The following is a 13,126-nucleotide window of genomic DNA, read 5'->3' on the forward strand; positions in this document are numbered from 1 at the left end:
CTTTGCTCTTTATTATTTTATTTTTCTCTCTTTGCTTTGGGCTTATGTTGTTCTCTTTTTATTTTTAGTTTCTTGAGATGAGAGTTTAGATTATGAATTTGAGACTTTTCCTCATTTCTAATATATGCATTTGGTACTATAAATTTTCTTCTCAGCACTGCTTTAGCTATTTTTCATAAATGTTAGTGTGCTGCATTTTCCCTTTCGCTCCATGCAATGAATTATCTTCTTCCCTGAGACTTTCTCTTTAATCCATGGGTTATTAACATATGTGTTGTTTAGTTTTCAAGTGTTTGGAGATTTTTCTTTTATATTTTTGCAATGGACTGGATTCTCATAACCTCCTCTCTGACATTCATATGTTGAAATCCTAACTTCCAATGTGATGGAATTAGGTGGGGAGGCTTTGGAAGTTAATTAAGTCATGAAGGTAGAGCCATTATGAATGGAATTAGTACTCTTATAAGAGAAGCCTTGGAGAGACCTCTTACACCTTCCACTATGTGGAGACACAACAAGAGAGCACTATCTATGAGCCAAGAAATAGATCTTCTCCAGGCACCAAGTTTACTGAGGCCTTGACCTTGGACTTTCCAGCTCAAATCGTGAGAGATAAATATCTGTTGTTTATAGATTACTCTGTTGATAGTATTTTATTATAGCAGCCAGAATGGTTAAAGATACTTTCTGTAAAAGTTTCTAGTTTGATTTTATTGTGATTAGAGAATACACTTTGTAGGTTTTTAATTATTTTACATTTGTTGAGGTTAATTAGCTTTATGATCCAAGTTATATTCTGTCTTGGTATATGCTCTGTTAGTACATGAAATGATATGTATTCTGCTGTTCCTGGGTGTAGCACCCTAAATTAAAGTTTTCAGATCTTGTTTCTTGTTGGTTCAGAGTGTTGTCAAATTCTGTATGCTTGTTAATTTTTTATCTAGTTTTTCTATCAATTGTTATGAGAAGACTGTTGAAGTATCGAACTATAATTGCTGATTTGTTGATTTCTTCTGACAGTTTTTGATTATCATTTTTTGCAGCCTCATGGTTTGGCGCATGCACATTTAGGAATGCTCTCTCTTTGGTGGATTGACACTTTCATCATCATCATGTAATATCCTTCTCTGTTTTTGGCAATTTTCTCTTCCATTTCCTAAAAGTTTATTTCATGCTAGGCTGCCCTTTCTTGATTCTTTGGCTAGAAACAGCAAACTTTTGTTTCAGGACTTTTTTTTTGTCTGGTTGTCTTGGTGTTTCTGGGTTGTGGACTTCTTCAGCTACAAGTTTGGGATATATGAGAAAAACAAAAAACAAAAGAGAGCAGAGAAATGACCACTGTGTCATTATTTGGGTCTAAAGGATTCCTAGCATAATTACCTACTTCTCTTCACCTTTCAGAGTCCTCTTATAAGTGTTTTATATATAATTTTCATGGTTTTAAGTTGTACTTAGCTGGAGGAATAGGAAAAACTACATCTATTCCCTCTTCCCCAAAGCAGAAATCTCCAGAGTTGTTCTGCAATTAAATGTGGTCATGTATGTGAAAGTGTCCACAGCACCGGATTAATAGTAAACATTCAAAGTAAACAAAGATAACAAAGGCCTACTTTTGTTATTTACTTACAAAAGGGAATAGCATGATACCTTAAAGTAAGAAAAGAATTCTTCTTGTATTTTTCATTTATTTCTTTTCTTTGACACACAAATTGTTTACACAATATGAAAATAATATTGCGTCTAGCCAACTTCTCTTTAATACCCCCGTTATATACAGACACAACTTCTGATGAAATATGACATAAAATTATATGTTCTAAAATTAAATCATTGCAAAGTCATTTAGGCATTCCTCTAGTGATTTCTTGCCCTCACTGAGCAGACATGTCTAGGAATCCAAAAGGCAAAGCACATGGTAAGTACATTCTGTTTTGGAAAAATAACTACAAGACTCTTAGGAAGTATTATTCATTGAAAATATGGCCGGTCGTGTGACTAACACCTGTAATCCCAGCATTTTGGGAGGCTGAGGCAGGTGGATAACCTGAGGTCAGGAGTTCAAAACCAGCCTTGCAAACATGGCAAAACCCCATGTCTACTAAAAAACACAAAAATTAGCTGGGCATGGTGGCAGGCACCTGTAATCCCAGTTACTCCTGAGGCTGATGCAGAAGAATTGCCTGAACCCAGGAGGTAAATGTTGCTGTGAGCCAAGATTGTGCCATGTGCCATTGCACTCCAGCCGGGGACACAGAGCAAGAATCCATCTCAAAAACAAAATAAATAAATAAAAGGAAGAAAAAAGAAAAAATATAAGCTTAACAAAGTAAAGAGAGTAAACACAAATATAAGCCATGTGTTTGACATTTTTTTCTTCATTTCTTGTGTACTACATTGGTCCAGCTAGCACACTTCAGAAAGACATTCTTACCACTAAGAGACATGTTTAGGTAACACTGTGTCCTCAGAAGATGGCCAGTGATAACTTTTTTCTATATTCTTTTATTTTTTATAGAAAATAAGCCTCAAATTTTTAAAAATACTCTATAAAACACCATGTCAGAGTGAAAAGGAGGGGAAGACAGAAATAGAATGTAAAATTGAACTTGGAATTCTTTCAACAATTAATATCAAGAAATTTAGCAATAGATATCTATAACCAGTTCAATCTTCTTACTTTATGATTACTGAATTTCAGAGAACTAAAGTGAACTAAGAGTAATTGCTGGCAGAATTGAAGATTAAATTCACATCTCCTATTTTTAAGTCCAATGGGCTTTTAAAATTTCCTTATTTGCTATTAATGTTAAAAACAGACTTTTTTTTTTTTTCAAGAAAAAAAGGTGAAGATAAAGTGTTAGTAACAATATAAATAAATTACAAGAGTGCTATAATCCCAACATTTTGGGAGGCCAAGGCGGGCAGATCACTTGAGGTCAGAAGTTTGAGACCAACCTGGCCAGCATGATGAAACACTGTGTCTACTAAAAATACAAAAATTAGCTGGGCATGGTAGCTCATGCCTGTAGTCCCAGCTACTTGAGAAGCTGAGGCAGGAGGATCACTTTAACCCAGGAGACTGAAGTTGTGGTTAGCCGATATCATAACACTGCACTTCAGCCTGAGCAAAAAGATTACAAGAGTGTAAAAATGAAGCATACATTTTCCTAAGTAGGGATGTTTTTCTTTTTCAAATGATTTCTTGCCAGATTGCAAAAGAAAAACAAAGCCTCTTCTTTTTTTTTTTTTTAAATGGGGTCTCACTGTGTTGCCCAGGCTGGAGTGCACTGGCATCTCAACTCACTGCAATCTCCACTCCCCTGGTTCAAGTGATTCCTCTCGAGTAGCTGTCACTACAGACATAAACCACCACACCTGGCTAACTTTTTTTTTTTTTTTTTAGTAGAGACAGGATATCACTATGTTGGTCAAGCTGGTCCCCAACTCCTGACTTCAGGTGATCTGCCTACCTTGGCCTCCCAAAGTGCTGGGATTACAGACATGAGCCACCATGCCCAGTCAAAAACCTCTTCTATATTTAGAATTTGAGCATCAATTTAAGACTAAGACCAAGAAAATATTGCTAACATGAATAAGAGATTAAATTAGATTTATTTAAATACTGACCATTCTAAACAAAAATATACATCATTAAAGAGTTCTCTCAATTATACTGTAATATGAATAAATGATTTTGATCATATGTATATAATGCTGATTTTATGTACATTTTTTCATTTTACTATGAATGTTTGCTACATGCTAAGTATTATATATAACATACATAATATAATTTACATATAGATTAGAAAGTATAATGATGAACACTTGTGGGTTTATCAAACAAATTAGCATACAGACTATTATCAATACCCATTAATTTCCCATTGCTCTTTTCCTCCCTCTCATCTCACTTCCCCACTTCTCCCACTGATAAGGAAACTATATTCTGAATATGGGCTCCTTATCATTCCTTTGCCTTTCTGTATAGCTAATATCTGTATGTCTATATATAATTATACATACTAAGGAATTCCAAAGACTTAGAAGTCAAAATAAAATTGTATGTTTGCACATGTGCACTCTAGAGAAGAGGAAAGACGGAGTCTTCAGACAGAGTTTTTTTTTTTTCTTTTTTTTCTATTTTTTCTTTTTTTTGAGACGGAGTTTCGCTCTTGTTACCCAGGCTGGAGTGCAATGGCACGATCTCGGCTCACCGCAACCTCCGCCTCCTGGGTTCAGGCAATTCACCTGCCTCAGCCTCCTGCAGACAGAGGTTTTTAAAGATGTTATCCAAGTGTGAATATTTAAAGTCACTTCCACAGTAGTTGTGTAGATGATTTTATTTCTTCCAAGATTTAGAAAATGTTCATTTTATCATATGCATGACTGTGTCTACATACAAATAAATAAAACAATTGAAGCTATTTTCAATAGATTCAAACCAAATAATAATTTCCTCAAGAATCTAAATATTTCAAAGGAAACTTCTTGCATTACTAATCAGAAAAACTTTTTTTTTCTTTCTGTGATAATATGCTCTTTAAATTCTCATTCTCTTTGTCCTCTAACCACTCCACAGCATGCTCAATATTGTCAGAGTCTTCTACATGTGGGGCACTGTTTCAGGACCATGGGGTGAACAGTCTAGAGCAGGATAGAGACAATTCCTAACCTTATGTGACTGATTTACATTTCAGTGTGGCAACATCTAAGGGACTGTTGTCCTATCTGGGTTTCCTTAGGCCTAGAAATCTTCATTCTTTGTTCTCCCAAAACTTACAGGTGGAATTCTTAAGGATTAGGGTTTTAGACCAGAACTGCACTAACGCTATGCACTCTTGGGTCACTGAAATATCAACATAACAGGCAAACAAATTTGTCATACCAATGAGCTATGAGATTCTGGCATTTAAATCTCTCTTTCATTTATTTCTTCTGCTCCAAAATCATGTGTTCTTGTACTGCTAAACTCATGCCTGAATTACTGCTGACATTTTCCCAACGTATCTTCTGAATCCTAGTCTTCAGCTGACCTTGCATAATTTCCAACAAATCAATTGTCCTTTTACACTTATTTCATCTTTTTATTTTCTTCTGCCATCTTTCACATTTTAAAATTAATCAATACCGAATATTTCTGTCTGACTTCTCAAGGCCCACCAAGGCTCACTATAACTTCGTCCCTTTATTAACTAGGAGCAGAGGCAGTTTTCTCAGTCTAAACTTTCTTTCTTTTTTTTTTTTTTGAGACAGATTCTCACTCTGTTACCCAGCCTAGAGTCCAATGGTGCTATCTCAGCTCACTGCAACTTCCGCCTTCTGAGTTCAAGAGATTCTCCTGCCTCAGCCTCCTAAGTAGCTGGGATTACAGGTGCCCACTACCACACACAAGTGATTTTTGTATTTTTAGTAGAGATGGAGTTTCATCATGTTGGCCAGGATGGTCTCAAACTCCTGACCTCAAGATCTGTCCGCCTTGGCCTCCCAAAGTGCTGGGATTAAAGGCATAAGCCACTGCATCCAGCCTAAATTTCCTTTCTTCTAGGAAAAATCCCCTCCCTTTGCCAAAAGCAGTTGATCTACGAGTGAATATGATATCTTCACTGGAGCTTTCAACTAGAACTACCAGAAGAATGCTTCTTTCTATTCCCTGACAAAATAAGACTCCAGAGCTGGAATGACCAAAGTTCCAGTTTTCCTGGGATGGGGGAGTTCCCAGTAGCTGGGACTTTCAGTCTTAAAACTTGGATAGTCCCAGGCAGATCAGTTGGTCACTCCAGCTTCTCCATGTGGACAATAAAGAGAATTCAAATGACATCAAGTGTCATGTTATAATACTGGTAGTTCTTGATGGGGGTCTAAATCCTGTATTTTTTCTTCATATTTTGTGAGAAATCCTAGTATCTTTCTAAAACCCCTTTTTGTTCAAGCATTTCAAGTTTGGCTTCTGTGACTTACAACCCAAAGTAGTTCTAATTTACACATCCATTTAAACTTCAATTTTATGAAAGTAAAAAGTTAGAAACAAATTATTAATTTAATAAGTTGTGGTGAATCCAAACATTGTCATGTTTTGTATCCATTAATAATCATGGCAGATATTTAACTTATTACCTGAAAAAAAATGTTGATATGTTTATCCATGAAAAAAAGCAGGTTGCAAAGCATTTCTAGCCTATAAGTCATCTTTAATATACATATATATCCATTAGGACCATTAGGACTTATCAGATGACATTGTCAGAAACTATAGTCAAACATGATTTGGTTCATATAACCTATAATTAGGATTTGAGGGTAATGGGGTTGAAGGGGATAAGGTCTGTTGGTCAGGAAAACATAGATGTGGATTGAGGTAGTTTCCAAAAGAAAAAGGGATCCTACCAAAGAATGGTAGGAAGGTCTACTATAAAACTATAAAAACAATTAGCTCAAATTGAATAGATTAGACAGACAGACAGACGGACAGACAGACAGACACACATGGAAAGAAAAATACATGTGTGACCATGTTCACAGCAATTTTATCTGGATGGTCATGTTTTGAGTGATTTTTTTTTTTCCTACCTGGAGCTTCGCTGTATGTGAGATATACTCTGACTCTCAATCTCTTTTCCACTCTTTGATTTGCAGAGTTTGGGAAGTTACAATCTAAATTCCCCCTAATATTCTTGCAGCTAGTGTTCTGGATGCAAATTATCTACTTCCAATACTTCAGAGAAATTGAGAAAACTGAGAAAACTCTGCAAGGCAGAATGAAAAACAAAAGACCATAGCATGTTTCTGCAGCTCTTGGCTCTTGCTGCTGACAATTTAGAAAAGTGAAACTTTCCTGTAGCTGCATTCCAGTGTCTGTGTGCCATTTCTGTGGGCGTGAAACTGCAGAATGACTTATTCTGTCCTCCTAAAATCAATCACTGCGAGAGGCAGCTGTGGCAGCAGTACTAGCAGCGGCCTCAGAGGCTGTAGCAGCTTCTCTTGTGGATCAGCTCAGTATGCTTTTGGAAATCAGTCCAGAAAGTCAGAATAGAACCTGTTCTTTTAGCCCTTCCAACAATAAGCAGTAATAGTTGCTTAGTTGTAAGCAAGTAATATCTTGTATTAAATTCCTTTCTACTTAAAATACTTGCCTTAATTTTTGTTTTCTGCATTCAACACTACTGATTTGCCTATTTTTATGTTGTGATTATACATAATATATCTTGTGTAATAAAACATACTTAAAAATAATTTTATTCCTCTCCAACAGGAATTCCTTATTTAAATTAAGCTGGTCATAATGTGTGCATTTATGTTGTCTGTGTCTACTCTGACTTAATTGAGAGAAACCACAGCACATAATGCAGTAGCAGAGAGTTCCAACTGTCCCCACCATGTGCACTGTGCTCAAAAAAACAACAGCAGTTTGTGCAGGGAAACTGTTGGGTTTAATATGGCAGGACAAAAAAGATAGTGGAGATGAGGAATCTTCTAAACCCTTGGGAAATCAAGGGTAGAAAGAGGTTCTACAGAAGTCTAGAGTTTCTCTTTGGGATGATAAGAACAAAAATAAGAATGATTTTAAAATGTACATTTATATCATCTCATCTTTATGCATGCTTTCATTATCATTTTTCTCCCACAAGAACTCTCAATTTTGACAGTGTCCATTGGACTTTAAAATCATCTACCTCTTTGCTTGGCTATGATTCATTTCCTATTCTTTACTCCTATAGAAGAAAGTTGACATTAGACTGTATTATTTTGTGTCTTTATTAGTTTTAAGAAAATGCATATGGGAATTAACCTATATCAGACTATATCAATTGTGTCAAAAGGGAGTTTCCAGTCCTCACCCCTGTAGCCATCAAGTAAATAATTCCATTCCTCACACATAACCAGTGACACTAATTTGGATAAAGACTTTCTGGCATTTTTTTATGCATTTGCATCACTGTTACTTTTTAAAATAGGAACACACTGTACATACTGTTTACTACTCAATACTTTCTCTTAACAATATGTCATGAAAATATTTCCATGTCAATATGCAGTAGAATCTATCTTTTTTTTTTAATGACCGCACTGTGGCTCACTTTATGTATGTAGCTTATTTAACATGTATTCTGTTGATCAACTTAGCGATCATTTCCTGATTTGGCTCTTATAAACAGTGAGGCAATCCATAGCTTTGTTTACAGATGAATTAACTTGATTTGAAAAATCTCTTTAAGTGCAGGCTTCATTTGCCATCTAGCAAACAATGTTAAGAACTGGCCAGGTATAGTGGTTCATACCTGTAATCCTAGCAATTTGGAAGGCCGAGGCAGAAGGATTGCTTGAGCCCAGGAGTTGGAGGGTACAGTGAGCCACACAATTACATCACTTCAGCCTGTGCAACAGTGAAACCATGTCTCAAAAAAAAAAAAAAAAGAACTACTTAATTTATATATTATGAAGCCTGAGAATTAATTAATATTTTTTATTATAGTTTTACAGTCTGGGTTGAGGTGTAAAAGTCAGGAGCTATTAGTATATTGAGTGTAAACTTCCTCACCCTTTCTCCTGCAGTAGACCAAAAATAAATTCATAAAACAAACAGCTTATAAAGCCACTTTTGTATATGGATAAGTTTGAAAAGATTTATATATTTGAAATAGAGAATTTAGTCCACCACCAAAAGGAAATTAAACATGTTTTATTGTTCCAAAATACAAATGTATTATCAAAAATTTATCAGTGTTATCAGTGATTCAGTAAAAGTTATATGAGAAAAAAAAAGATAATTTCAGTTAGCAGAGAAAATAACCGATCTAAAAAAAAATCTAGCTATTTTGTTTCAAGAAGAGGTTGGCAATGTGAGTTAAAGCTAAAATTAGTGATATAAATGGTGTTAGGAAATCACCATTAAATCATTAAAGTCCTAAACTCAATAAAACGTAATTCTAAGAACTCGAAGGAGGAACTCCCAGGCACTCAGCACTGGCCTCATGATGCAGTCAGCATGGCAAGTACAGAAATAATCTTTTTAATAAAGCATACCTCCATAGAATCTCAAAGCTCAAGATACCTCCAGAGAATCTCAAAGCTCAAGATACCTCCACAGAATCTCAAAGCTCAAAGGGAGTTTGAAGTTTATCTAATTGTTCTACCAGAGTACTAGTTTATAAAAATGAAACAGTAACTTATGTTTGAATATCTCTAGTTACAGACAACTAGCCTATACTACTAGTATAGGCTATATGACTAATATATACATTGATTTTTAACAACTCTACCTATCACAGAAATTTGTTCTATTTTTAGATACTCAGGGTTTTTTGTTTGTTTTTAGTTTTTGTTTTTTTAAAAGAAAAATCTTGGGTTTAATTCTTCCTGTAAGCTTTTGGTCTTAGAGCAGCTTGCAGATACCAAAGTTATCATCTGCATCCTTAACACTTTCTTAAGGGTGAATAACTTGCCAGTGAAAAATATTCTGAATCCTTCAATTTAATTTTATTTTCCAGAGGCCTCTGACTTTGTATTTGTTCACTTATTTTATCATATGATATGATACTCACTGCAAATACAGTAGTGAGAAAGGTGAACATGCTTCTGTCCTCATGAACTTATACTAGGAGTAGGGCTAGATATAGATGGAGGGAGAATAATGTGATAAAGTTTGTATAGAAAGAAAATACTATAGTAAGATTGGAAAGAATGGTATGAGACAGACCTGGAGAGGTGTCTTTGGGCATGTTGAAGGTCTGACTTCTTAGAGTAGTAAAAAATTATTGAAGGCTCAAGAGATCGAGACCATCCTGGTCAACATGGTGAAACCCCGTCTCTACTAAAAATACAAAAAATTAGTTGGGCATGGTGGCGCGTGCCTGTAATCCCAGCTACTCAGGAGGCTGAGGCCAGAGAATTGCCTGAACCCAGGAGGCGGAGGTTGCGGTGAGCCGAGATCACGCCATTGCACTCCAGCCTGGGTAACAAGAGCGAAACTCAGTCTCAAAAAAAAAAAAAAAAAAAAAAAAAATTATTGAAGGCTTTTATAACAGGAATCAAATGATCAAATTTGCATTACTCGATCTCATGAAAGAAAACAGATTAGAGGGGACAGGAGAGAATATAAGCCAACTCCTAGTAGGCTACTGGATTGCCCCACAAGGTGTGAGGGTAGGGGATAGAAGGAAGTGATGTGGCATGTGAGAAATGGATGCATTTGACAGATACTTAATAGGCAATGATCTGGCAACAGTTTTTAGAAAACAGAGTTTCTGCTAATATGAAAGCTTAAAGTTATGAAGCTGTTTAATTTTTACTTCCTAATATTTAAAAGTGATTAAAGACTTCATCATTGGCAGCAGAATAAACAAATGAATTAAATAGTATTTTAGAAAACTTCATGAAGTATTATAGAAGAAATATTTTAAAACTTTTTTTTCCCTGATTTGAACATGTCAGAAAGTCTGCAGGTTCCCAGATCTCCTAATTCAGTGTTTCATCTGCCTAAGAAAATCACAGTGGAGAAATAGAAAGAAAAGAGCAGAGGATTTAGTGGTGTATAATAAGTACGTACTTTACAAAAATGTATAATCTTCAGATATATAGAGAAACAGTATAATAACAATATTTAAATACGCTCTCTTTTTTTGCAAAGACTCTGAGTAATAAAATTTAGAGTATGCAAGTATTTCTTACTTTAATGAGCTGGGTCAGAGTTCTTTGTAAAAATACACTTAAAGTTGAAATTTGAAGGTATCGATGGTAGAAGAATTTCTACCATCAATGCTCTTCAGAATACTCAGATTATAGATCCTGTGATTCAGTAAAATTGAAGTTGTCTATTTCAAATACAGACATGGATTCTTAAAGATTGGTCACCTAGCTCCACCTTCTGGCTAAACAATAACTTTTGTTTCCCTACCCACTCCCTGGCAAATTTTCACAGAAGGTTAAATATTATGATATTGGCGCCACCTGCTGGAATGTTTGTCTAAAAAACCTCCTGAAGAGTTGGAAAATTAGATGGCTATACTGCAGATATGACTTCTAATTACTCTGGAAATATATATACACACACACACACACACACACACACACACACACACTCATATATATAATATTTGCAAAGTAGCTAATTTATGCTAAAGAATTCTCATAAATTATATTTATTCTTATAAAAAACGTTATATGTCCATTTAGTGATTCATTTTGTCCCAATGCAAACTTTAGCCACAAAAGAAACTATCCCAAAATACTTTAAGAGGAAAATTAATATTTGAGCACACTTAAATAGATTATTCCTTAAATTGTATAATTGTAAGAAATAGTACTAGCCCCCATTTACCCACTGGAATATTGAGATTTATTTACTTTAGCTGCTTCTAAAGTATCTTATACCAAATAAAATACAGAAAAATTTAAATCAAGGTATTTTTACACTGAATTTTTGCTTTTTCTATTCTACCTGTTTTACCTGTTTTCATTGCTAATTAAGAGGAGTTGAGAAAATGTGGATTGTATTAAATGATTTTTAAGCCTGTGAAAAGATTTGCTAATCTCTATTAATAGTACGTCTTTGTCAGAAGTAAACAGCTACTCTTAGCCAAGATTGCTTTATTTCCTTTATTAATTTTCCACACTTTTTATTTGTCACCTGGTTTTCTTTTCTGCCTAGGTATCCGTAAAACCAATTATGATATTCAATATTCAAATCACCCTTATTGACTTTTGGACAGAAAGGTACAAAAGAAGGAATAATAACTTGTTAATTATTCTGAGATCTTGATTAGATTCTATATAAACATTAGAATGTGAAAAGTTCCATCAACTTAAAAACAGATGCTTCATTAATTTACTATACTAATTTTATTTAATCTATACTTTTTAAAGGGTTTCATTTTTTGTATTTTCATTGGTATATTATAGTTGTACATAATGAGGAGGTACCTGTGATATTTTGATATATTTATACAATGTGTAATTATCAAGTCAGGGTAACTGGGATATCAATCACCTCAAATATTTATCTTTTCTTTGTGTTGGCAACATCACAATTCTTCCCTTCTAACTATTTGGAATATACAATAAATGTTAAGTGTAACTTACAGTATTATTGAATATTAGAACTTAATATGAGCTTTTTAAATGCATTTTGAACAATGTTTTAGCTACTAATAAATGCCAGTCAGGATCCTCCATTGCAGCTGGAGGACTCTCTTTTAGGTTAAGTTGCGAGGAAGGATGGCCGCCTCGCAGAATGAAGATGGATGTGAGCAGCCTCCCTCATCTGTAGAGAAACCTATTGGCAGTTGGACAGAATAAGGCCAGTATACAGAGGGAATAAAGCTAATACTAAGACAAATAGTTATTATTTAAACAAAATTTCCTTGTGTTTTTACCCATTATCAAAACAAAATAATATCCTTTCCAGAAAAAAAAAAATAATAATATCCTTTCCAGTTTGTTGCTTTTGTGTATCTGCTCCTGCAACTAAAGGAGTACTAAAACAGTACTCTAAAAATACTTATTGATGAATACAGTACTAATACTTATAGTACTTACTAATACAGCACTCCAAAAATATGTATTGACTTAATATATATTGAATGGAATGACCTTATTCTCCTAAGTTCTCTGAGCTTCATTTCTTTATTCAATTACAAAAGTTAAGGTAATCATATGCACTTTACCTTTTCTTAAATTTAATATGGTTTATAAATATGCTATGCAAATATCAAAAAATTAACTCTGCCATATTGTTCAACAAATCAATCCACGCACCCAGAAAGTGCTCCTTAAATATTGTATATGTTCAATAAAGGTAAACGTGTTTGCCAGAGTTATCTGTTTCCATGTGTCAGTTCTTTTTTTTTTTTGAGACGGAGTTTCGCTCTTGATACCCAGGCTGGAGCGCAATGGCGCGATCTCGGCTCACCGCAATCTCCGCCTCCTGGGTTCAGGCAATTCTCCTGCCTCAGCCTCCTGAGTAGCTGGGATTACAGGCACGCGCCACCGTGCCCAGCTAATTTTTTTTTTTGTATTAGTAGAGACGGGGTTTCACTATGTTGACCAGGATGGTCTCGATCTCTTGACCTCGTGATCCACCCGCCTCGGCCTCCCAAAGTGCTGGGATTACAGGCTTGAGCCACCGCGC

General features: G+C 35.0%; 1 protein-coding gene and 1 long non-coding RNA gene across 2 annotated transcripts in view; one reads left to right on the plus strand and one right to left on the minus strand.

Annotated features, from left to right (window-relative positions):
* LOC105720166 (uncharacterized) overlaps positions 1 to 13,126 on the minus strand; it is a 458,507-nt gene that overhangs the window by 399,138 nt on the left and 46,243 nt on the right. The window lies entirely within an intron of this gene.
* The window catches only part of CCDC179 (coiled-coil domain containing 179), a 77,530-nt gene that overhangs the window by 29,504 nt on the left and 34,900 nt on the right, over positions 1 to 13,126 (plus strand). The gene's annotated exons all lie outside the window — the stretch shown is intronic.

The sequence above is a fragment of the Aotus nancymaae genome, unplaced genomic scaffold (assembly GCF_030222135.1).
Source record: "Aotus nancymaae isolate 86718 unplaced genomic scaffold, 86718_ANA_hifiasm-v0.15.2.pri h1tg000059l, whole genome shotgun sequence".
Classification (NCBI taxonomy): domain Eukaryota; kingdom Metazoa; phylum Chordata; class Mammalia; order Primates; family Aotidae; genus Aotus; species Aotus nancymaae.